We start from the raw sequence: 23503 nt of genomic DNA on the forward strand, positions 1-23503 counted from the left end.
GGAGTCTGAATGCGCAGGGTCGGCTTCTCAAGGGTGTTTATTTTCCCTTCTCTAGAACATTCTCTCTCTGCCCTGCTGAGCTCTGTCCAGCAGCTCGGCCATGGCATTCTGTCTGCCCTCAGGGCAGTGTTCACATTTTATACCAAAAACTCCGTGTGCCGTGGTTACAATAACGTGCCAATGTCTGTCATTGATGTTGGACAGTGTGTCTGTGCCTGAAACCAACAGAAAAGTGTCACCAGCACAGCGAGACATGGAGGGCAAGGAGAAGGAGAAGAAGGTCAGGACACGCCCAAATCCCTCCATCTTGTACCACTGAACCCCATTCTAAAAACCCCAAAATTCCACTTTTCCACCCTGTGTTAATTCAACTACCACACTGCTCAAACCCTTGTGGTTTGTAATTCCTCACACAGAGTTGGCAGCTTTTCCCACGGGCTAAAATGGAAGCCACAGGTGGTTTTGACTTTGTGCCAAGGTCTGTGAGCCCCTGCCAGGGTCTGGAGCCAGCCAGGGCAGCCAGAGGGATGTGCTGGACTCCCACAGGTGGGAGCTGGAAAAGCCCCAGGCAGTGTGGGGGCCCTGCTCCAGGGTGTCCCTGGCTGCCAGGGCAGTCTGTGAGCGCGTTTGTGACCTGCGGCTCGGTGGAGACTCCCGCAGCTGGAACTGCCCCTCCTCAGCTCGGGTGGGCAAAGGCTGCACCCTGCGGGGAGGGCTCAGCTCTGCCGTGGCCAGCGTTCCCGTGGGAAGGAGCCACATGGAATGCCAGAACATGGAATGCCAGAACATGGGCAGAACATGGCAGAACATGACATGCCAGAACACAGCAGAACACAGCAGAACATGGCAGAACATGGAATGCCAGCACATGGTAGAACATGGCAGAACACAGCAGAACATGGACAGAACATGGCAGAACATGGCATGGCAGAACATGGGCGGGCCAGCAGGGAAGGGCTGTCCCTGGGGAATGACAGCACCCAGGGGTCACCTGTGGGACACTGGGGTGCTGGGCACTGCCGAGCTGGCACAGGCTGCGGGAGCTGTGGGACCAAACTGCTCCAAGGGTCTGATGGCTCAGAGGGCCACCAGCCTGGGGACAGCTCTGGTGGGACGGCCAGGGAGGGAGGGGACCCTGCCTCTGCTCAGCACTGGGAATGTGCTGCTGGAATTCTGGGCCAGGCCAGCGCGGACAGGGCTTGGACACCCTGGGGCAGTGGGAGGTGTCCCTGCCAAGGCAGGGGGGCACTGGGTGGGATTTAGGATCCCTTCCCACCCAAACCAGTCTGGGATTCCATTCAAGTGCCTTTCCTTGGCCAAGTGCAGATCCAGGCTGGGGTGCAGCTAAGCCAGGAGTCCAGCCCAGCCAAAGGCTGGAAGGAAACCCCTGGGATCAGGGATTTGTGTTGGTGCACTGCACAGGGGCATTGCTGGGATGTGGGTGACACCATCGACTCCCCTGCCACTCGCACTGCTCTGAAGAGTTATTTGGAGCTCATTTTTGTCAGCGTTTGCAATCCACAACGATCCATCACGCTCAGCTCTATCAATAACACTGCTGCAGGAACATATTTTTATGCACTTTCTCCACTCACACACATTTTCCTGCAAAGGAAGTGTTTTTCATGCAAATTGTATTTTTCCCTCCTGTGCACATGTGCTGAGCTATATCAAGAGCAGGACTGAGAAGCAGATAAAAAGCTGCCCATATGTTTTCTTTATGGTCCCACAGTGCCTGGAGCCCCGGCAATCTGGCGTGGGATTCTGAGCAAACAGGAGCCACCCGAAGGCTTTTCCAGCCTCTGCTGGCTGGAGAAAGAGCTCCTCAGCTCCCACTATGACCAGTGCCGGGGGTGAAGATGCTACTGGGAAGCATCATGGAATAATGGAATGGCCTGGGCTGGAAAAAAACTAAAAACTCATCCCATCCACCCCTGCCTTGGGCACCTCCCACTGTCCCAGGCTGCTCCAGCCCCAGTGTCCAGCCTGGCCTTGGGCACTGCCAGGGATCCAGGGGCAGCCACAGCTGCTCTGGCAATTCCAGCCCAGCCAGGAATTCCCAATTCCCAATCTCCCATCCATCCCTGCCCTCTGGCACTGGGAGCCATTCCCTGGCTCCTGTCCCTCCATCCCTTGTCCCCAGTCCCTCTCCAGCTCTCCTGGAGCCCCTTCGGGCCCTGCAAGGGGCTCTGAGCTCTCCCTGGAGCTTCTCCTCTCCAGGTGAGCATTCCCAGCTCTCCCAGCCCTGCAGCAGCTCCGTGGATTCCTCTGGATCTCTCCAGCAGCTCCAGCTCCTCACTGTGCTGGGCCCCAGGGCTGGGGCAGCTCTGCAGGTGGGGTCTCACCTGGGCACAGGTGAGGGCAGGATCCCCTCCCTGCTGCCCACGCTGGGCTCAGCCCAGGGCCCAGGGGTTCATTCTTCATGTCCAGCTCTCACCCCCAGCACCCCCAGCTCCTTCTCAGCCAGGGAGCTGCTCCTCGATGGCTCCCCCGGGAGGTGTCACCTCCCCGGGCAGGGTGGCTCGGGCTGTCGTGTCCCGGTGTCCCCCAGCACAGGGGTAACCAGGTGCAGTTGGGAAAGGCGGGAACGTTCCTTGGAATGCCACAATCCCCTCCCTCCCTCCCCGGCACTGCTCGCTGCTCCCGTTGAGGGAACGGCGCCTTTTAAGGAGCCAGTTAACGGGAACTGATTAGTCCAGCTCCGTGCTAATGGCAAACTCTTCACATTCTGCTGGAGCCTGCTGCTCGTTTACTTTGATTCTTAATGAAGGACATTTTAGACGGGAGCCTTGTTTTCTTGTTTTATTAAGAAGCATTAAAAATATTGCTCATAAAATATATATGGGGGGTTGAACTTCTGCTGCGGGGATGGATAAATACTCGGCGTTAATAAATGCTAAGGAGAAATAAACCGGCAGCTCCCGGCAGCTCTGCGGGAGCCACGAGGGCTCCGATCGCTGTCAGCGCTTGGGATCCGGCCCCAGGGTGGGGCTGGCCAGGACAGCGCTCCCCGTGCCCGCAATTAGCGCTGGGTGTTAATGAGGCAGGACTGAGCTGATCCGCCCCCCGAGCTGGGCACGGAACAGGTCAGACACTTCTCGAATTCCCATGGGAGAGCGATTACAGCGTCCCTTAAAGCCTCCGCCTTCGCGGGGAGCAGCCTTGGAATAAAGAAACAATTCCTGTGAGCCAGGAAACCCAGCCGGGGTGGGGGCGCTGGGAGGGACCCCAGTGCTCATCCCACTGCCCCGGCCGCGGGAGGGACACCTTCCGTGGGATCCTGCTCTCCCTGGAGATCCTGCTTCCGTGGGATCCTGCTTCCGTGGGGTCTTGGTTCCGTGGGATCCACCTTCCGTGAGATCCTGCTTCCGTGAGATCCTGCTTCCGTGGGGTCTTGGTTCTGTGGGATCCACCTTCCGTGAGATCCTGCTTCCGTGAGATCCTGCTTCCGTGGGGTCTTGGTTCTGTGGGATCCATCTCCTGTGGGATCCACCTTCTGTGGGATCCTCCTTCTGTGGGATCCATCTCCTGTGGGATCCACCTTCCATGGGATCCTGCTTCTGTGGGATCCTTCTGTGGGATCCATCTCCTGTGGGATCCACCTTCCATGGGATCCTGCCTCTGTGGGATTCTCCTTCCATGGGATCCTCCTGTGGGATTCACCTCCTTTGGGATCCACCTTCCGTGGGATCCACCTCCTGTGGGATCCACCTTCCATGGGATCCTCCTGTGGGATCCACCTCCCATGGGATCCACCTCCCATGGGATCATCCTTCCATGGGATCCACCTTCCATGGGATCCACCTTCCATGGGATCCACCTCCATGGGATCCTCTTGTGGGATTCACCTCCTTTGGGATCCACCTTCCACGGGATCTACCTCCTCTGGGATCCACCTCCTGTGGGATCCTCCTGTGGGATCCTCCTTCCACGGGATCCACCTCCATGGGATTCGGGATCCACCTCCCGCTGTATCCACGTCCCACGATTTCTTTGCAAAAGAATTTGTCTGTTGTTGTGTGGAGGTCGCTCAGGGCTCTCTGCTCCTCCTCTCCCAGTGCCCGGGGGCCTTGGGTTTGTTTGACCTGCTGCTTTCACCCCTTGGCTGTGGACCAGTTATTATTTTAACATAAATATGCAGACATCTTATTTTAGAATGGGTATGCAGAATATGCACAGTAGAATAGAATAGAATTTTATATATTATATATATTGTTTTGTGGATATGCACACACAGAACAAGCTCTGCTTCTCCAAATGAGCTGCACAAGAGCCTGGCACTGGGGAGGAGCAGAATTAATGATCAGGTGATCATTAATTGGTTTGGTCAACACCTCACACACCAAACACAACACTGAATTAAGGAGGGGGAAACCACTGCCAGCAGCTCCCTCGTCCTGGTGACTCTGAGCTCCGCAGAATGCCCAGACTGCTGCTTCCTTCAGCACCAAAACTGATATCAGTCAATTATTTCGAGGCTGTCAGCAGCCATCAACACCCCTTAGAGCCATTCCAGCATTGCAGTTTATAAACTGTGGAGTAAATAAATCAAACAATATGAGAAACTTCCAAATGTGCTGTTTCTGGGGGGTTTTCACACTTTGTGAGCCATTTGTCTGCTCTGCTCAGTGTTTTTTCACAGCCGATTTCCATCTGTTTCCCGTGGAACTGATACTGTTCCTCAGCATTTCCTGAGCCCGTGCACGGCGCTGCAATTAAATGCCAGCCCCAATCACACCTGATGCAGCCTGAAACAAAGGGAATTAAATCCTCTGCTCTGCTTCTTCCTCGCCATCCTGCCTGGCTCTGGGAGGTTCCTTTCTTTCCTGTGTGATGTTTGGCTCCGTGTGAGACATTCCCTGTTTTCAGCAGAGCAAACTCACCCCGGGTTTCATGTGGGGATGAAGCAATAATGGAGTGGGAAGAAAAAATATCTGTGAGCATCAGCCACAAGAGCCAGGGAGCGACTTTGTACTCAAAATCTTCTGCAAGGGTGATTGGATTTTTCTGGTTGATGCTGTGATTCCCTGAGGGGTAGCAGATTCCTGAGAATTCCTCACCTCTGGTAGTCCCTGGTCTAAGCCCCCAAGGCTTTCTGCTGCACTGACATTTTCTGGGTGTGCTTAGCCAGGACTTACCCAGCAAGATGCCTTTAAGCAGAACACTTGCCTTTAGAGGAAACTTATTTTTTAAATCATTTGCTTTAGAGGAGAACTTTTATTTTGCCATAAAAATCCCAGAATAGTTTGGGCTGGAAGGACCTCAGATCCCACCCAGTGCCACCCCTGGATGGGCAGGGACACTCCCACTGTCCCAGGCTGCTCCAAGCCCCAGTGTCCAGCCTGGCCTTGGGCAGGGATCCAGGGGCATATTCCCCAAATTCCAGGCACATGGCACAGCATTCCAGAGCCACCAGCACTCTCCCAGCTGTGGGATCCTGAGCAATCTCTGACCCCATTTCAGGTGATCCCATGTCCTCACAAGGCTCCTTGTGGTTCCCAGCCTGTTTGAATTCCTGGCAATTTGCACTCTTGGAAAGCTGATTTGCCTGTGCAGTGCCAGGCACCTTCCAGATGAATCCCTGGAGCCTGGGCAGGTTCCTGGGTCGGGCTGTTCACCTCACTGTGTGCTCAGGGGTCAGAACTGCCCGTGAGGGCTGGTTTTAGGTCATACAATGAGATCCAGTGCCCGTGGTGGAGCACATGAACACTCAGGGGTGTAAGCAGACGTGTGTGAATACACACACAGGGGTCACACTCCACAGCCACAGCACCACTGAGGTTGGAAAGCACTTAAAAATACTTGAGTCCAAGATTTGAGTGACCACCACCTCATCAACCCCAAGTTCCAGGTCCAGTTGTTGCAGCTCCTTCCCTTGGATCTCCCCAGTCCCACTCTGGGCAGGTTTATCCCCCATCAGCAGCCCTGCTGATCAGGATGCTGGGGGATTTCTGCCTTCCCCTTGTCCCTGTGCTGAGCTCATTCCACGGGAAGCCGAGGAGCAGCTCCCTAAACCCAGCACAGCTCGTCCCTCACAGGGACTGCCCGGCTGTCCACAGTGTCCCCAGAACTGTGGCTCTGCAGCCCCCCGGGAGGCAGGAGCGGCTCTCCTGGAAGGGACTTCTCCATCAGGTGAGCAGAGCTACTCACTAAAGCCTGCTTAAAGCCTGGTTTAGCTATCCACCAAAGCCTGGGTTAGTTATTCACTAAGGCCTGCTTAAAGCCTGGTTTAGCTATCCACCAAAGCCTGGTTTAGTTATTCACTAAGGCCTGCTTAAAGCCTGGTTTAGTCATTCACTAAAGCCTGGTTTAGTAATTCACCAAAGCCTGGTTTAGTTATTCACCAAAGCCTGGTTTAGTAATTCACTAAGGCCTGGTTAAAGCCTGGTTTAGCTATCCACCAATGCCTGGGTTAGTTATTCACCAAAGCCTGGTTTAGTTATCCACCAAAGCCTGGTTTAGTAATTCACCAAATCCTGGTTTAGTTATCCACCAAATCCTGGTTTAGTAATTCACCAAAGCCTGGTTTAGTTACTCACCAAAGCCTGGTTTAGTAATTCACCAAATCCTGGTTTAGTTATCCACCAAATCCTGGTTTAGTAATTCACCAAAGCCTGGTTTAATAATTCACCAAAGCCTGGTTTAGTTACTCACCAAAGCCTGGTTTAGCTATTCACCAAAGCCTAGTTTAGTTATCCACCAAAGCCTGGTTTAGTTATCCACCAAAGCCTGGTTTAGTTACTCACCAAAGCCTGGTTTAGTTATCCACCAAATTCTGGTTCAGTTACTCACCAAATCCTGGGTTAGTTATCCACCCAAGCCTGGTGCTGTCTGCACTCCCGGGTTTCCTGGGCGAGGCTGGCTCTGCTCCAGGAGAGGAGAGAGCTCCGGGTCAGCCCCGGCAGTGCCAAACCCCGGGCTCTGTTTTATTTTGGGATTTAACACAGGCACGGGGGGCTCGTGCCCCAGCTCGGTGCAGGCTGTTTGTTCTGCCAAAATCCAGCCCACCAAATTCCCAAATCCACTCCCAGAGAACCAGTCCCGGCCCGGAGCTGTCCTCGGTTCCCAAAACCATTCCCAGAGAACCGGGAATCTCCAGCCCGGCCCGGAGCTGTCCGTGGTCCCTCAGACCAGGACTGACAGGGCTGCCTGCAGTGCCAGGGGCAGAAATGATGGGAAATCGGGAAGTGAGGGAAGCTGCAGCTCCCAGAAAAGTGCTGAGAGCCCGGCAGGCTCGGGCACGGCAGCGCAGGAGACTCCTGGGAGGACAGACTGGAAAAAGCAAACGAGTTTCCTTAGGAGTGGGAAAAGGTTAGAGGGAATATTTTAGAAAAACAGTGGTGCAGTAACCAGGTATTGCAGATAATAACTGTATTGACATGGATGGAAAGGGCATTGGAGGGGCTGCCCAGGGAGGTTTGGAGTCCCTGGAGGTGCCCAGGGAGTTCCTGGAGGTGGCACTCAGAGCTCTGGGCTGGGGACAGGGTGGGCATCGGGCACAGCTGGGACTGGAGGCTCTCAGGGAACATTTCCAGCTCTAATGACGTTGAGATTCTACTTTGAGCCTACTTCACGTAGTTTTCACTGAGCTTGCAAACAATGCTGAACTTTCTGGGGGTACTTGGGTGCTGCCCCTACAGCCAAGATCTGCAGAACATCCTCACCAAGCCCAGTGTGAGGGGAGAGGGTGGAAATGAGCTCTGGCAGAGATCCTTGTGAGGGGCACGCCTCCCAGAAAACATCTGAAATTATAGATTTCTATTTGTAAGGTACAAAATCATTCCCAGTACATCCTCTTTCCACAATGAAAGGAATTTTTCACCTGGTCACTTGTCCTGTGCCTCTTCTCTGGCCCCTGGATATCCATTCCTGGATTGCCCATCCCAGAAAGATTGAACATCCTGTTGGATTTAAGCTGCCAGACCAGCCCCTCTTGCTCCAGCTCTAAGGACTGCTGGGGTGAGGAATTCCTTTCAAACCCATCCCATCCTGCTCCATGCTGTGCACATCTCCTGTGGATTTTTGGGGTGAGGAACTCCTTTCAAGCCCATCCCATCCTGCTCTGTGGACTTTTGGGATGAGGAATTCCTTTCAAGCCCATCCCATCTGCTCTGTGCTGTACATAGCCCCTGTGGATTTTTGGGGTGAGGAACTCCTTTCAAGGCCATCCTATGCTGCTCTGTGGATTTTTGGGGTGAGGAATTCCTTTCAAGCCCATCCCATGCTGCTCCATGCTGTGCACAGCTCCTGTGGATTTTTGGGATGAGGAATTCCTTAAAGCCCATCCCATCCTGCTCTGTGGATTTTTAGGATGAGGAATTCCTTTCAAGCCCATCCCATCTGCTCTGTGCTGTACATAGCCCCTGTGGATTTTTGGGGTGAGGAATTCCTTTCAAGCCCATCCCACACTGCCCCATGCTGTGCACAGCTCCTGTGGATTTTTGGGGTGAGGAATTCCTTTCAAACCCATCCCATCCTGCTCTGTGGATTTTTGGGGTGAGGAATTCCTTAAAGCCCATCCCATCCTGCTCTGTCGATTTTTGGGGTGAGGAATTCCTTTCAAGCCCATCCACTGCTGCTCGGTGCTGTGCACAGCTCCTGTGGATTTTTGGGGTGAGGAATTCCTTTCAAGCCCATCCCATCCTGCTCCATGCTGTGCACAGCTCCTGTGGATTTTTGGGATGAGGAATTCCTTTCAAACCCATCCCATCCTGCTCCGTGCTGTGTACATCTGTGGATTTTTGGGGTGAGGAACTCCTTTCAAGCCCATCCCATGCTGCTCTGTGGATTTTTGGGATGAGGAATTCCTTTCAAGCCCATCCCATGCTGCTCCATGCTGTGCACAGCTCCTGTGGATTTTTGGGATGAGGAATTCCTTAAAGCCCATCCCATCCTGCTCTGTGGATTTTTGGGGTGAGGAATTCCTTTCAAACCCATCCCATCCTGCTCTGTGGATTTTTGGGGTGAGGAATTCCTTAAAGCCCATCCCATCCTGCTCTGTCGATTTTTGGGGTGAGGAATTCCTTTCAACCCCATCCACTGCTGCTCGGTGCTGTGCACAGCTCCTGTGGATTTTTGGGGTGAAGAATTCCTTTCAAGCCCATCCCATCCTGCTCCGTGCTGTGTACATCTGTGGATTTTTGGGGTGAGGAACTCCTTTCAAGCCCATCCCATTCTGCTCTGTGGATTTTTGGGATGAGGAACTCCTTTCAAGCCCATCCCCTGCTGCTCGGTGCTGTGCACAGCCCCTGCTGCTGGCAGCCTCTTCAGAAGCTCTTTAATCCCCCGGAGCAGGGGTTGGGGGTTGTTCTTCCCCAAAGGCTGCCGTTTTCCCTGGGTTTCCTTCACGCCATTTCAGGTGGATCTGTGGATCCTTGAGCAGGATTTGCCTCTCCCCGGGCAGGGCTGTCCCAGAGGGTGCCTGGGTGGTGTCCGTGCACAGGCTCTCAGGAAAAGGCTGTTGTTTATTTTGCTTAGCCTGGAACGGGTGAATAAACAGATTTCCTTGCAAAAAGTACTTTTATGGGGAAGGAGGGACCCTTCAGAATGACCTCAGAAATGATGGAAAACCAGTCCCAGTTACTGCTCCTGTGTCAGCCCTGCTCTGATTTATGGTGCCATTTGCAGGGTAAAAGTCACCATTGCCTTCGACTGACTGATCCTGGTGGAAGCTAATAGCATTGGCTTGTGTTTCTCCAGCAGAATTTTATTAAATAAGATTTTCAGCCTAATTAAACCATTTCAGGATTTTGGCTTCCTGTCACCCAGAGATAAGTCTGAAGTGGAAAATGAGGTAACAGCCATAGAAACATAGAATATATTTATAGAGTTTTTTATAACTTCTGTATTGTTTTAATTTCAATCCTATTTTCTTTTATGTTACTTTAAAGGAGGAAAAATGCAAGCAGCAGTTACTGGGAATGGTGACCCTGATATATTCAATAAAATATTAAACTGCAAGTGGTAAATGCGTTACTCATGGCACAGAGGTGAGCCAGGCCATGGTCACTGAGTGCCATAAAACCCAAACACGCCCAGAGGACAGCACACCTCAAATATTCCTGTGGTTCATTGCAGATATAAAGTTAATATCCAGCAAAGAGAGCTCAGGGGACACAGGCTTTACCTCAACACAGGAATGCAAGGGCAGGCAAAGAGGGATTTCCATCCCAGGAAAGGCAGGAATGAGGATGCGGTGTGGGATTTACTCTTTGTTTTCCAGAAAGAAATCCTTCAGTGTGAGCCTGCAAGGAGGGAATGCCCCAGTCAAACAATAATATCTTTAATTTTGTATGCAAATCTGTAATTAGTCATTGGAAGAGACAGGCTGCCCCTTTCAGCACCTGTTTTACAAGTGTTTCCCCAGCGGCAGAGCTCATTTTCTGTCGCTCCTCCTTCCCTCTCCATCTCCCTTTGCCCATCCCTACCTCCACTGCTGTGTCAGGGCGAGATTTGTGGGGCCATAAAGAGCCCTGAACTGGAGCCCAGAGGAGCTGTTAGTGCTCTGTGTTGGGTTTTCTCAGTGATGCACTCCCACTGTGCCCCCCCAAGCCCTGGGAGCCGTGCTGGAGCCTGAGCTCTGTCCTGGAGCTGGCACGTGGGAATGGAGGATCCTTGAATGGGCTGGGACAAACCCAGCCTGAGCCGCCCCTCGCAGTCCTGCTCCAGCTCCTGCTGCTCATGGAAAACTCTGAGAGTTCAAAGCAGCGGAGATTTACACCTGCTGCTGCTCCACAATTGTTTCAGTGGGATACTGGGAAAAAATTCCTGCCTGGGAGGGTGGGAGGGGCTGGGCTGGAATTGCCAGAGCAGCTGTGGCTGCCCCTGGATCCCTGGCAGTGCCCGAGGCCAGGCTGGACACTGGGGCTTGGATCACCCTGGGATAATGCAAGGTGTCCCTGCCATGGCAGGGGTGGGATGGGATGGGATTTGTTACACAAAATTACAAATATTGTATTTTTTTCCTCAGTTGTTCCTGAGGGAGCTGGGGGTGCTCAGCCTGGAGAAAAGGAGGCTCAGGGGTGAGCTCAGCACTCTGCACAGCTCCTGAAAGGTGCCTGTGCTCAGCTGGGGCTGGGCTCTTTCTCCAGGAACTGACAGAACCAGAGCACACAGCCTCGAGCTGCACCAAGGGAAATTCAGGTTGGACACCAGGAAAAAGGTTTTCATGGAAAGAGTGATAAAGCTCTGGAATGTTCTGCCCGGGGAGGTGGTGGAGTCACCACCCCTGGGGGTGTTTAACAAAGCCTGGATGTGGCACTGGGTGCCAGGGTTGAGTTGAGCTCTTGGGGCTGGGTTGGACTCGATGCTCTTGGAGGTCTCTTCCAACCCGGTGATTCTGGGATTGAAGGTCCCTCCCATCCCAAACATTCAGATGAGGACTTGTCTTTGCCTGGGATCAATTCCTCGAAAACATTTCCCAGCATTCTCAGCTGAAATAATTTCTCTGTGATATTTTCCTGCCTTCCCTAGGTCTGTGTCTCTGAGCCACCCAGGGAACCAGAGCAGGGACTGAGGCAAGGCAGAGATCCCAGGAGCACGGGGGGGTGGGAGATGTGTGGGAGGAGGGCAGCCAGCAGTGCCCGGGGCTGGAGGCAGCTCCAGAGAACATTCCCTGTGGGAAAAGGCCAGGGAGATGAGAATCCCTCAGGGACAGGTGGGACTCAGCTGGTAAAACATCAAATATGAGACAAGATTAAGAAAATATAAATAAAAAATAGCTTATTTATGTATTTATTTATTTATTTACAAACATAATACATGTAATAAAAATAAAATTAAATAGAAATATAAATAAATATACTTTTGTTGTATTTATGCATACATTGTTTATAAATAAATTTAATTAAATTACATTTTAATAAATTTATTTATAGCCACTCTAAATATGTAAAAGACTTGAGCCAGACCATTGTAATTTGCAATACAAATGTCCTGAAAGGCAAATAAAAGATAGAAGTGAAGTGCCCCTCCCTGCAGCTGCTGAGGATACACTTGTTACCTCTGCTCATTTCCCACTCCGTTAGCTCAGGATGCCTTTTTCCCCTCTCCTCCCATGAGAGTGAATTCTCTGACTTGCAGGGATGGCTGTGCAGATGATCCTGAGCAGAATCCCAATCTGTTCACTCTGCCAGGACACATCTCCCGAGTCTGAGAGCCTCCTGCCTCCAGCTCTACATCCAGATCCTGCTTTTATCTCTTGTTCTAAGGCAGCATCGCTTTTCTAGTTCATTTATTCATGGAATGCCATCTCCTCCTGCCCTGCAGTGCCACGTTTGCTTTCCATCACATCAGGGTGCACCTCTGAAGAGCACTGAACTCTGAGAGCTGGGCACAGAATGATCCCGTTCCCTTCCCTGGACACAGAATGATCCCATTCCCTTTTTGGGTTCCAAAATGATCCTGTTCCCTTCCCTGGGCACAGAATGATCCCATTCCCTTTTTGGGTTCCAAAATGATCCCGTTCCCTTCCCTGGACACAGAATGATCCCATTCCCTTTTGGGTTCCAAAATGATCCTGTTCCCTTCCCTGGGCACAGAATGATCCCATTCCCTTTTTGGGTTCCAAAATGATCCCGTTCCCTTTCCTGGACACAGAATGATCCCGTTCCCTTTTTGGGTCCCAAAATGATCCCGTTCCCTTCCCTGGACACAGAATGATCCCGTTCCCTTTTCGGGTTCCAAAATGATCCCATTCTCTTCTCTGGGCACAGAATGATCCCATTCCCTCCCCTGGTCCCAAAATGATCCCATTCCCTTCTGCTGATGGATCCCAGGGCAGGATGAGCAGCTTTTACTGCCCCAGCTTGGCTGGGAGCTGCAGGGGGCTGGCTGAGCCCTCTCACGGGAGCATCCCCACCCCAGGGCCCTCAGCATCCCCAGACCCCCAACCCCCTCAGCATCCCCCTGCATCCCCCCAGCCCTGTCCCGGCCATTGCAGCCATGCCAGAGCTCCCGGACAGCCTCGGCCAGCTGGGCACGGCGAGGCAGAGCCAGGCTGTGACAGGGATGAGGGAATGCTGTGATGATAAGGGAATGCTGTGATGATAAGGGAATGCTGATCCAGAGCTCCTGGGACAGCAGCAGCGCCCGCCGGCAGGAGCCAGGCTGTTTTACAGGGCACCCCCGGCTCCTCAGCCGGTAAAAACGCAGCGCCCCGTGGGCTGTGCTGCCACAGCAGGAGCTGAGCTCCCAGGGAGGGCGGTTCCAGTGGGAATGGGGCTGCTGGGGGCTGCCAGGGGCACTGCTAACTCACTGCTAACTCACTGCTAACTCACTGTTAACTCACTGCTAACTCACTGCTACCTCACTGCTAACTCACTGCTAACTCACTGCTAACTCACTGCTAACTCACTGCTAGCTCACTGCTAACTCACTGCTACCTCACTGCTACCTCACTGATAACTCACTGCTAACTCACTGATAACTCACTGCTAACTCGCTGTTAACTCACTGCTACCTCACTGATAACTCACTGCTACCTCACTGCTACCTCACTGCTAACTCACTGCTACCTCACTGCTAACTCACTGCTAACTCACTGCTAACTCACTGCTAACTCACTGCTAACTCACTGCTACCTCACTGCTAACTCACCTCACTGCTAACTCACTGCTACCTCACTGCTAACTCACCTCACTGCTAGCTCACTGCTAACTCACTGCTAACTCACTGCTACCTCACTGCTACCTCACTGCTAGCTCACTGCTAACTGGTAGCTCAGTCAGAGGTAGCAGTCTGAGGTGCACAGGGACAGTGCTGAGTGCCCAGCACAGGTGACTGGAGGGACCAGTGCCCCCGTGGTGCCGCCAGCCACAGGAGCGGGTTCGCTTCCCTGGAATCCTGGAATAGGTGTCCTGGAAAAAGCACAGCTGAAAGCAAACGTCAGCCTTGGGCTGTGCCACAGGGGCTGTGGGACCCTCCAAACCCACCTGAAGGCAGTGACCCAGAGACCCACAGGGATTAATTCAATAAACACAACATCACTAAACCACTTTGTCTTGTAATAAAGGACATTATGCAGTTACTGCAACTCTACGCTGAAATCTGAGGGGTTATTTTCCCCAAGTACCTTCAGTTTTAATAAGCTCTTGGGAATGAATGCAATGAGTATTTTATTAATGCAGTTCAGCTACTCAAATTCCATTTTACTCTGTGAATGATTGTGGTGACAAAGAGCAGCTTCTGGTCCCTACTTTCACTTTGAAGCTCAGAACCGGATGAGTAGGAAATATTTTGGAGCAGTTGATGCATTGAAGGTTCCTTGGAGGAGCAGGGACCAAATATTTGAAATGATGGAAAACCTGACAGGGAGACTTGAAAAGCTCCTTTGTTGCTCTGACTTTACTCTTGGTTTCCCTAAACAGGTGGAAATTACCCAGAATCAATAATGAGAGTTGCAAGGTCAGGAAAAGAGCAGCTCCGAGTTGACTCCTCATTTCAGGGCCGATTTGCCTGGCGTCCCAGCCATCCGTTCCCGGGGTCTGAGCAGCTCTGACAGCTCATTAATTATAGAGGGAGATTGGACACTGGACAGCAGCAGTGGCACCAGAGGATTCATCTTTGCTGTCAGCTGCCTAATGTGCATCCGCTCCCTCGCCACGGAGAAGAACACTTCCAGTAAATCTCTGTCCGTCTCCCGTCTCCAGGAAGGAAATCAGACATGGCATTAACAATTGCTTCTGTATTCTCTGGGAAACGCACTCCTGAAGGCCAGCGTGGGAATGCAGGAACACCTCAGCACCGTCAGCCCCGCGGATCAGGCTCTGGGAAAACGCACAGGCCGTTTCCCAGGCGCTGCGCGGCGCTTGGGAGGATGCGGGCTGCCGTGAGGATGAGGAGGCAGCAGAGGAGCTCCTGGAGCTGCTGAGGGCAGCCAGGGCTGGAGCAGGGTGAGGGCCTTGTTTGCCATCGATCCTGCAGGAGCTGTGTGCCCTGGCCGGGGCTCAGCAGCAGCCGGGATCGATGGAGCTATCAAAGCTCGCTATTGACGTCTGCCTGAGCATTTAACTGCCTTTAGCTCTCCAGGAAAATCCAGGGGGGCTCTGCAGCCTCTGCAAAGCGCGTGGAATATTTCACAGGCACACACCGGCCCTTAGCTTCTTGGTTTCCCCCTTGATGGAGGCAGGAGGTGCTGAGCCCTTCCTGAGCAGGAAGGGCACACAGAACCCCAAGGAACAGCTCTGGCTTTCCAAGAAAGGAGGGTCTGATCCTTGTCTGACTCCAGGAATTTCTGGTAAAATCCTGAGAAGTTTCTCACTCTCTTCTGAAGCTTTAGCAAAAATAAATGAGGATATTGAGAATTCAGCTCATCTGCCAGAGGGCTGTGTGCAGTGCTGAGCTGTGAACGAGCACTGCTAAAGCTCCACCAAGTGAGAGTTAAAAATAAAGGCACCAGGTACTTCCAAAGGTGTGTGTTCCTTCTTCCAAAGGTGTGTTCCCTCTTCCAAAGGTGTGTGTTCCTTCTTCCAAAGGTGTGTTCCCTCTTCCAAAGGTGCGTGTTCCCCCCTCCAAAGATGTGTTCCCCCTTCCAAAGGTGTGTGTCCCTGCTGGCACCATTTAACAGTGGCAAAGAGAAGCATTTTCAGGATTTACTTCCAGACTCTCAGCCTGCTCATTCATATGCAGGGGAATGGCTTTCCATTGCAGAGTCAGGGCTGGATGGGAGATTGGGAATTGGGAATTCCTGGCTGGGCTGGAATTGCCAGAGCAGCTGTGGCTGCCCCTGGATCCCTGGCAGTGCCCAAGGCCAGGTTGGACACTGGGGCTGGAGCAGCCTGGGACAGTGGGAGGTGTCCCTGCCATGGCAGGGGTGGCACTGGGTGGGATTAAGGCCCCTAAAACCCAAACCAGTGTGGGATTCTGGGATTCCTCCTTGGGAGGGAGGAAGGGAACACATCCTCAGCAGTGTAAGTTTGGGACAAAGGCTGATCTTGCCTGGAACAGGGCAGGGCCTTCCCTGAGGAGGATGTGACACCCTCAGTGCCCACAAAGCACCCTCTGCATTGCTCCTTTTCCTTTCACCGTGCCCCATTTATATTTTCTTTCCAACCTTTTAATATCTGGGCTCAAGAAGAGAGCCTGGGAAGCCTGGAGTGGTCAGGGTCTGGAATTCAGCTGCTCTGGGTGTGGCACAGAGGCAGAGGCTCCTGTCCCCCTGCGCTGGAGCAGCTCCTGCCCATCCCTGTGCAGCTGGGTGCTCTCACCACGTGCAGAGTCCCCAGAGCTCAGGGCGCAGCTCTGAGGGGTCCTGCCCGGGGCACAGGGGGCTCAAGGCACCTCTGGCTGCTGGTTCTGCAGCCTCCCTCCAGGCAGCAGCCAGAGATGGCTGGTTTGGGAGGGGGAGCTCCCAAAGCAAGCAGGAAAAGGAGCAGCAGCTCCCAGGGCAGCTCAGGGGCACATCCCCTGCAGGGTGAGGGCACAGGGATTTCTGCAGCCCCCCCGCCCCAGGGCTGAGGCCAGGCTGGCCAGCAGTGACTCCGTCATTCCAAACACACACTGTAGGCCTCTGGCACTTCTCATGCCCTGCTTTGTGCTAATCCATTAAAACTGCGCTGCCCAGGGCTGTGCTGAGCATTGAACAACACCATGGCAGACGGCTCTAAGAAGAGCAGCAACAGGAAAAGACAGAAAAATACTCCTGAGATGAAAACCTGCCTCAGTATTGTCATAGAACCTCCTGAGCTGGGAGGAACCCCCAGGATCATCCCAGCCCCTGTCCCTGCCCAGACCCCCAGCAATCCCACCCTGGGCATCCCTGGCAGCGCTGGCCAAAGGCTCCTGGAGCTCTGGCAGCCTTGGGGCCGTGCCCATTCCCTGGGGAGCTGTTCCAGTGCTGATTCCACCCTCTGGGGAAGAGCCTTTCCCTGTTATCCTGAATCGCCCCTGGCCCAGCTCCACACAAAAGAAAAGGCAAAAGTCTGTCTTGACACAATTTCCAACTTTTAACAACAGAAGCAAGGTGACTTTGACAGAGGATCCTCCAACCTACTCCATCTAAGGCGAAAAAATATCCAGGTTGGAAACCAAGCTAAATAAACCCATATTAAAGATGGTTTGGTGGTTGCAGGACAAAGGTTTTTTTCCTTGCTTGTGTATAAAAACAATGAGGAGCAATGTACAACTCTGGTAAGATACTCATTCCTGGAACTTTTTAAATCAAATGTGGTTTTTTTTAGACAAGTGCTCACTTTGAAGCAGAACCTCCTTCGGAGAAGCCCTCCAGTCATAACTACAGGGAAGATAATGGTTCATGATCAAAATGATCAAAAAAAACCCCTTTGATTCCTGAGTTTGGTGGTCCCAGATGCACAGTGGCCACTCTGGGATGAGCTGAAACAGCTGAAAATGTCAGATCCTCACTTGGCACCACCACGACTTCAGTATTCCACAGGGAGCAGCAGAACCTGGGGAAGCCAAGCAGCGCTGCTTGTGGCAGCTGGCTGAGACCTGGGGGAAGGCAGCAGGAGCTGAGCTGGGCTCTGCAGGGAGCTCATCCCCCCTCTCCTGCTGGGCTCCCATCCCACCCCATCCCATCCCATCCCATCCCATCCCATCCCATCCCATCCCATCCCATCCCATCCCAGAAACACCCCGAGGCACCAGGATTGCACAGGACTGGGTTTCTGCAGGACATTGGGGCTGCTGGGGGAGGCTGTGTGGGGCAGGGGAATTGTCCCCTGGGACATGCCCTGTCCCCATGGAAATCTGGGCACTTTTCCTGGGATATTGTAAAATCTCTCTCTCAGCCACTCCAAATTCCGATAGTATCCCCGAAATGCCAGATCAGTTTCATTTACATTTATCATCAATGTTTTTAAGGACTCCGATAACAACTTGGCAATACAAAATAAACCAATATTTGATCTGCCTGACAATGTATTGGAAATCTTAAGTTGATCTTAATTCATCCCTGCTATAAAACCCAGCACTTGTTACTGCTCCGAATTGCTCTATGGAAATATCAGGTTCAGTTTCTATGACAACAAGAGTCATAAATGCCAAAATTCTTCCTGTTCCCTTTCTGTTTTCAGCTTGACAATGAGCCATTTTTTTTCATTCTTTTAAATTAACCTTTCCCTTTCCCCTGGAAATGAATAATCCAGCCAGGTCCTGCTTTCCCTGCTGTATGCACAATGCCCAGTTGTTTCAGCACAGCCCAGCTGTGTCAGGAGGACTGGGAAAAACTCATCCCCTTTTCCCCAGGGAACAGTCAGATCCTGGAAATGGATGGAGAGTGGCAAAAGAAAGCCCAAGGATGACCTTAGGGAAGCAGGGATCCTCCAGAGGCCACATTCCAGTCAGGAATGTGTGGGTGGCACTGAGGGCATCCTGTGCCAGAGGCAGTGCCCAAGGCTGGCATAGGGGAGGCTCCTGGTCCTGTGAGCTCCCAGCTCAGCCACAGCCAAGGACAGGGTGGACAGGGCAGGATGGACAGGACAGGATGGACAGGGCAGGATGGACAGGACAGGATGGACAGGGCAGGGTGGATGGGACAGGATGGACAGGGCAGGATGGACAGGGCAGGATGGACAGGACAGGATGGATGGGACAGGATGGACAGGGCAGGGTGGATGGGACAGGATGGACAGGGCAGGATGGACAGGACAGGATGGATGGGACAGGATGGACAGGGCAGGGTGGACAGGACAGGATGGACAGGACAGGATGGATGGGACAGGATGGACAGGGCAGGGTGGATGGGACAGGATGGACAGGACAGGATGGACAGGACAGGATGGACAGGGCAGGGTGGATGGGACAGGATGGACAGGGCAGGATGGACAGGACAGGATGGACAGGACAGGATGGACAGGACAGGATGGATGGGACAGGATGGACAGGGCAGGGTGGATGGGACAGGATGGACAGGACAGGATGGACAGGACAGGATGGACAGGGCAGGATGGATGGGACAGGATGGATGGGGCAGGATGGACAGGGCAACAGCAGCTGCCCAGAATTTGCAGAAAAATACCAGCCAGCTCCTTGAGCCTGGAGCCAGCACCACGATCCTGGAGCCAGCACCATGACCCTGGAGCCAGCACCATGACCCTGGAGCCAGCACCACGATCCTGGAGCCAGCACCATGACCCTGGAGCCAGCACCATGACCCTGGAGCCAGCACCACAATCCTGGAGCCAGCCCCTCCATCCTGGAACCACCACCACGATCCTGGAGCCACCACCATGACCCTGGAGCCAGCACCACAATCCTGGAGCCAGCCTCACCCTCCAGCTGCTGGCAGAGCTGGGAGCACCGTGACATTCAGTGCTCCTGACTGAAGTAGGACAGGGCTGGGCTGCAAACAAACACAACATTTCCAGTGCACGGGGCTCTTGTGCCTCTCCTGCAGCTGTTTGAGCCTTAAGGACTTGGCCAGAGAGCAATTTCTGCCCTGACTGAGCTTGCAGCACAACAAAGGGCCAGCACAGGAGGAAACAGCCTCAGATGGCAGCAGGGGAGGTTTAGGTTTGATAGTGGGGAAAATGGATCCTGGTATTTGCTTTCTGCTCTGAAAATATTTACTGCAGCAAGATTTTGTTTTATTTTCAGGTCTTAGCTGGCTGTTCATCCCCAGCACTTGCAGTGGAAATACTCCTTCCTTCCTTCTTGCCCCTGTCCCTGCATCGGTGTCCCCTGGGCCACAGGGTCAGCGACACAGGGGCAGCAACATTTTCACTTTTCTGTTTCTTAGGTGAGAGTAGAAGAGGCTTCACTTCTGCCAGAGGTTCAACTGCTGCTTGTAGAAACTCAGGGGAGGAAAAAAAAGCAGTGGATTTTCTTGCTGCTGTGGTTCATGTCTTCCCCCTTTCCTTGCACTGTTCTGGTCCACTGAAGTCACTCAACTTGAGGCCTCACAGTTCTGGGTTTGAAAACTCCTGATTTCCCCACTGCACCCACCATGCCAAGAGGAAGTGGTCAGGAATCTCTGCCTGAAGCTGAGAGCAGCCAAAACATGGACCCAAATTACTGTGTCCTAAAATCCACAGCTCGGGTAGCCCTCCCTGCAGCACAGCCCCATCCCGATGTGTCCAGAGATCCACGGGGAAATCGGGGCTGGAACGGGTTTCTAAGGGAAGAGCAGGATTCCTGCCATCCTTCAGAGGGAATTCGGGGCTGGAATGGGTTTCTAAGGGAAGAGCAGGATTCCTGCCATCCTTCAGGGGGAATTTGGGGCTGGAATGGGTTTCTAAGGGAAGAGCAGGATTCCTGCCATCCTTCAGGGGGAATTTGGGGCTGGAATGGGTTTCTAAGGGAAGAGCAGGATTCCTGCCATCCTTCAGGGGGAATTTGGGGCTGGAATGGGTTTCTAAGGGAAGAGCAGGATTCCTGCCATCCTTCAGGGGGAAATCTCATTTTTGAGAGGGGCTGAGCAGCCAAAGGCAGCGGCTGCACAGGTGGAGGCCTCCAGCAGCAGCCCTGCATTCAGTGCTGCTCATTCTGATGCAGGTTTGCCTGTCTAGAAAAGCCTGGCACCCAGGAATTATTTTTACATTTTAGGGTTTTAGTCTAATTTAGGCTGAAACCTGAATTGGTCTTTTCTTTTTCCCCCAACAAATTGAATCAGCTTCTGTTTACATTTACATTTTCACTGAAACTTCTGCTGCTTCCCAAGTCAGGGACATAATGTCTTCTCATAAAAACCTCATCAAGCATCAACTAAAATTCTTCTTCACTCTCTTTATGCTCACAAAACATTCCTTTTTTGAATACCTCCAGTAAGTGATGCTAAACTTCACCATCTGCTAAGATTTTTATCCCATTGTATTTCTTTTTCGCTCCTGAAGATGATAATTTGCTTATATTGCTATGCCATTCCACCTCTCGGTATTTTTACCAGGCATTATCATATCTTTGCTTCTTAATTTTAATAGTTTGTCATTAATTTACATCCTCAACGATCTGTGCAGCCGAAATCAGCAATCAGCTGCATTCAGCGCTGGTCCAGGAGTTAAAGAATTCACACCAATAAATAGAATTTCCGCCATTATTCACGAAATGCCTCTGGTTTTGTACTGACCCAGGGGCTGAGCTTTGCCTCAGCTGCTTTGGGCAGGTTTCAGCTGGATGAGGAACAGCCAGGTGCTTGTTCCCACTTTTCTGGGCTCAGCCCTGCAAATCCTGCCCACAGATCAAAGCCCCAGCCCCTGGCAGAGGAAGTTCTGTGCTTCAGCTGAGGGGGAAGCGTGGGGAAAGTCAGGTTTCAGTTGGGTCCCCCTCAGGAACGAGCAGTGAACTCATTCTCCTATAAAATGTACAAAAATCAGCCCCAGCTGGTGTGGAACGGAGAAGGAGGAGCCCCCTGGCACCAGGCTGGTGCCTTCCAGGGAAACGAGCTCATGGCTGAATATCCCCGTGGGACAGCCGTCTGAAGGGCTCTATTTTCATTAAAATAACCTTTCCAATTAAGCAAAAGAAATTATTAATATTCTCATCTATTATCAGGACTCTGTTTCGTATCCATCAAGCCAACAGCATGAGTCATAATTGAAAAAAAATCCATTTCTGGGGCCCTCTGGATCCACAGGTGCAGCTGCAGGAGAGGAGAGGCCCGGGAAAAGTAGCAGGAGGCTTTAAATAATTCTGATTTATGGATTGGGTTATGGCAGCAACTGAATATGCCAGGCCAGGTTTGGGCTTGTGGTACCATGAAATTTATGAGTGCACACATAAACTGAAGAGATGTCTTCCCTCCAAATATTTTACAATCTGAGTGAAAGCAGTGATGAGGCAAATGGAGTGAATTTGATGACTTTTGGTCAAACTTTGTTGAGCTGTGCCTTCAGCCCTTAAATCAAACTGACTTCTTTAGGTCCCAAACAGAGAACTCAAACAAGGAACAGCTGCCCAGGAGGGGCTTTCAAACAATCAAACGTCCCAGTGTTGCCGACAATCCTGCCTGGATTTGTCTCGTTTTTCACCCGAGGGAAACGCTGTGCTGGGGGAAGTGAGGGAATGGGGATGAGGCCGGGTGCTGCTCCACGGCAGCGCAGGGTGAGAGCCCAGAGCTCCTGAGCCAGGGGTGGAGGCAGAGCCCCATAAAACACCTCATTCACCAGGGACAGGGGGTGGGGAATGGAAAACCCTTCACCCAGAAAGCCAGAGCAGATTTTGCTTTTTACGGGGCACGTGGCCTCATTCCTTATCTTTTAATTTACTTATTCTGGCGAAGAAAGGAGGCCGAGAGGATGACACAGGCCTTCAAAATCCCAGCTTACCTCACGTGCCCTGCCAGGCGCGTGCTGCTGCAGATGGCACGGGATAAATTTAACCGCTCCTGCCACCGGCTGCCTCCAAACAGCTGAGCTGCACATCTTGCTGTGCCCAGAGCCCAGAGTGCCGCAGCTGAGCGGGGTTTGTGGGCGCGTGCTGCAGCACCCGCTGCGGGGCCATCGTCGCCCTGCCGGGAGCCGCGGGAAGCTCTCCCTGCTCCCACGGAACCACAGGCAGAATCCCTCATGGAACACCTTCAGCTGCTCCGGGGCCACCCCAGGGACTGTCCCACTGTCCCAGCGTCCAGCCTGGCCTCGGAGGACAGGTCCTTCAGTGCCCCGTCCCCTCGGCGTCACCTTCAACACCCGGCAGTCAAAAGGCCAGGAGAAACTCCAAATGAACATCCAAATGAACGTCCAAATGAACGTCCAAATGAACATCCAAATGAACATCCAAATGAACATCCAAATGAACATCCAAATGAACATCCAAATGAACGTCCAAATGAATGTCCAAATGAACATCCAAATGAACGTCCAAATGAACGTCCAAATGAACATCCAAATTGACATCCAAATGAACGTCCAAATGAACGTCCAAATGAACATCCAAATGAACGTCCAAATGAACGTCCAAATGAACGTCCAAATGAACATCCAAATGAACGTCCAAATGAACATCCAAATTGACATCCAAATGAACGTCCAAATGAACGTCCAAATGAACGTCCAAATTGACATCCAAATGAACACTGCCGATTGCATGACATCCTCCCCGCTCACAAGGCCGGGCTTTTCCCCTCAGCTGCAAAGAAATTCGAACAAATAATTTAAGGGGGGAAAAAATAGAAAAAAAAACACCTTTTTTTTTTTTTTTTTTTTTTTGTTTGCACGTTCTTTTGGAAAGCAGAGAGATGGAAGCAGCAGGGGAGAGGCAGGAACTGAGTGCGGGAGCAAATGATCTCCCGAGGGGCTCCTGAGGGAGCTCAGGCAGCGCCTCCTCCGCTCTGCAGCTCCTCTTTGTGCATCCTGGCACTCAGGCCCTTCCAGGGAAGGGATTTGGTGGATCAGAGCCTCCAGCCCTTTGCCCAGGAGCGATTTTTTCACTGCTCTACAAAGCTTTTTGAAAAGGAAAATTTCCCTTCCCCTTCTTGCCCGTGCACAGTCCCCGGGGAGCGGGACTGCTCCAGGGAGGATATTTTTGTGTGCTCCAAACCCCACAACATGCTGCTTGCTTTTGCCTTATTTGCATGTTCTAAAGGTGCTGTTGAGTGGGAATTTGGTGGTTT

The sequence above is a fragment of the Vidua macroura genome, chromosome 6, assembly GCF_024509145.1.
Source record: "Vidua macroura isolate BioBank_ID:100142 chromosome 6, ASM2450914v1, whole genome shotgun sequence".
In the NCBI taxonomy this organism is placed as follows: domain Eukaryota; kingdom Metazoa; phylum Chordata; class Aves; order Passeriformes; family Viduidae; genus Vidua; species Vidua macroura.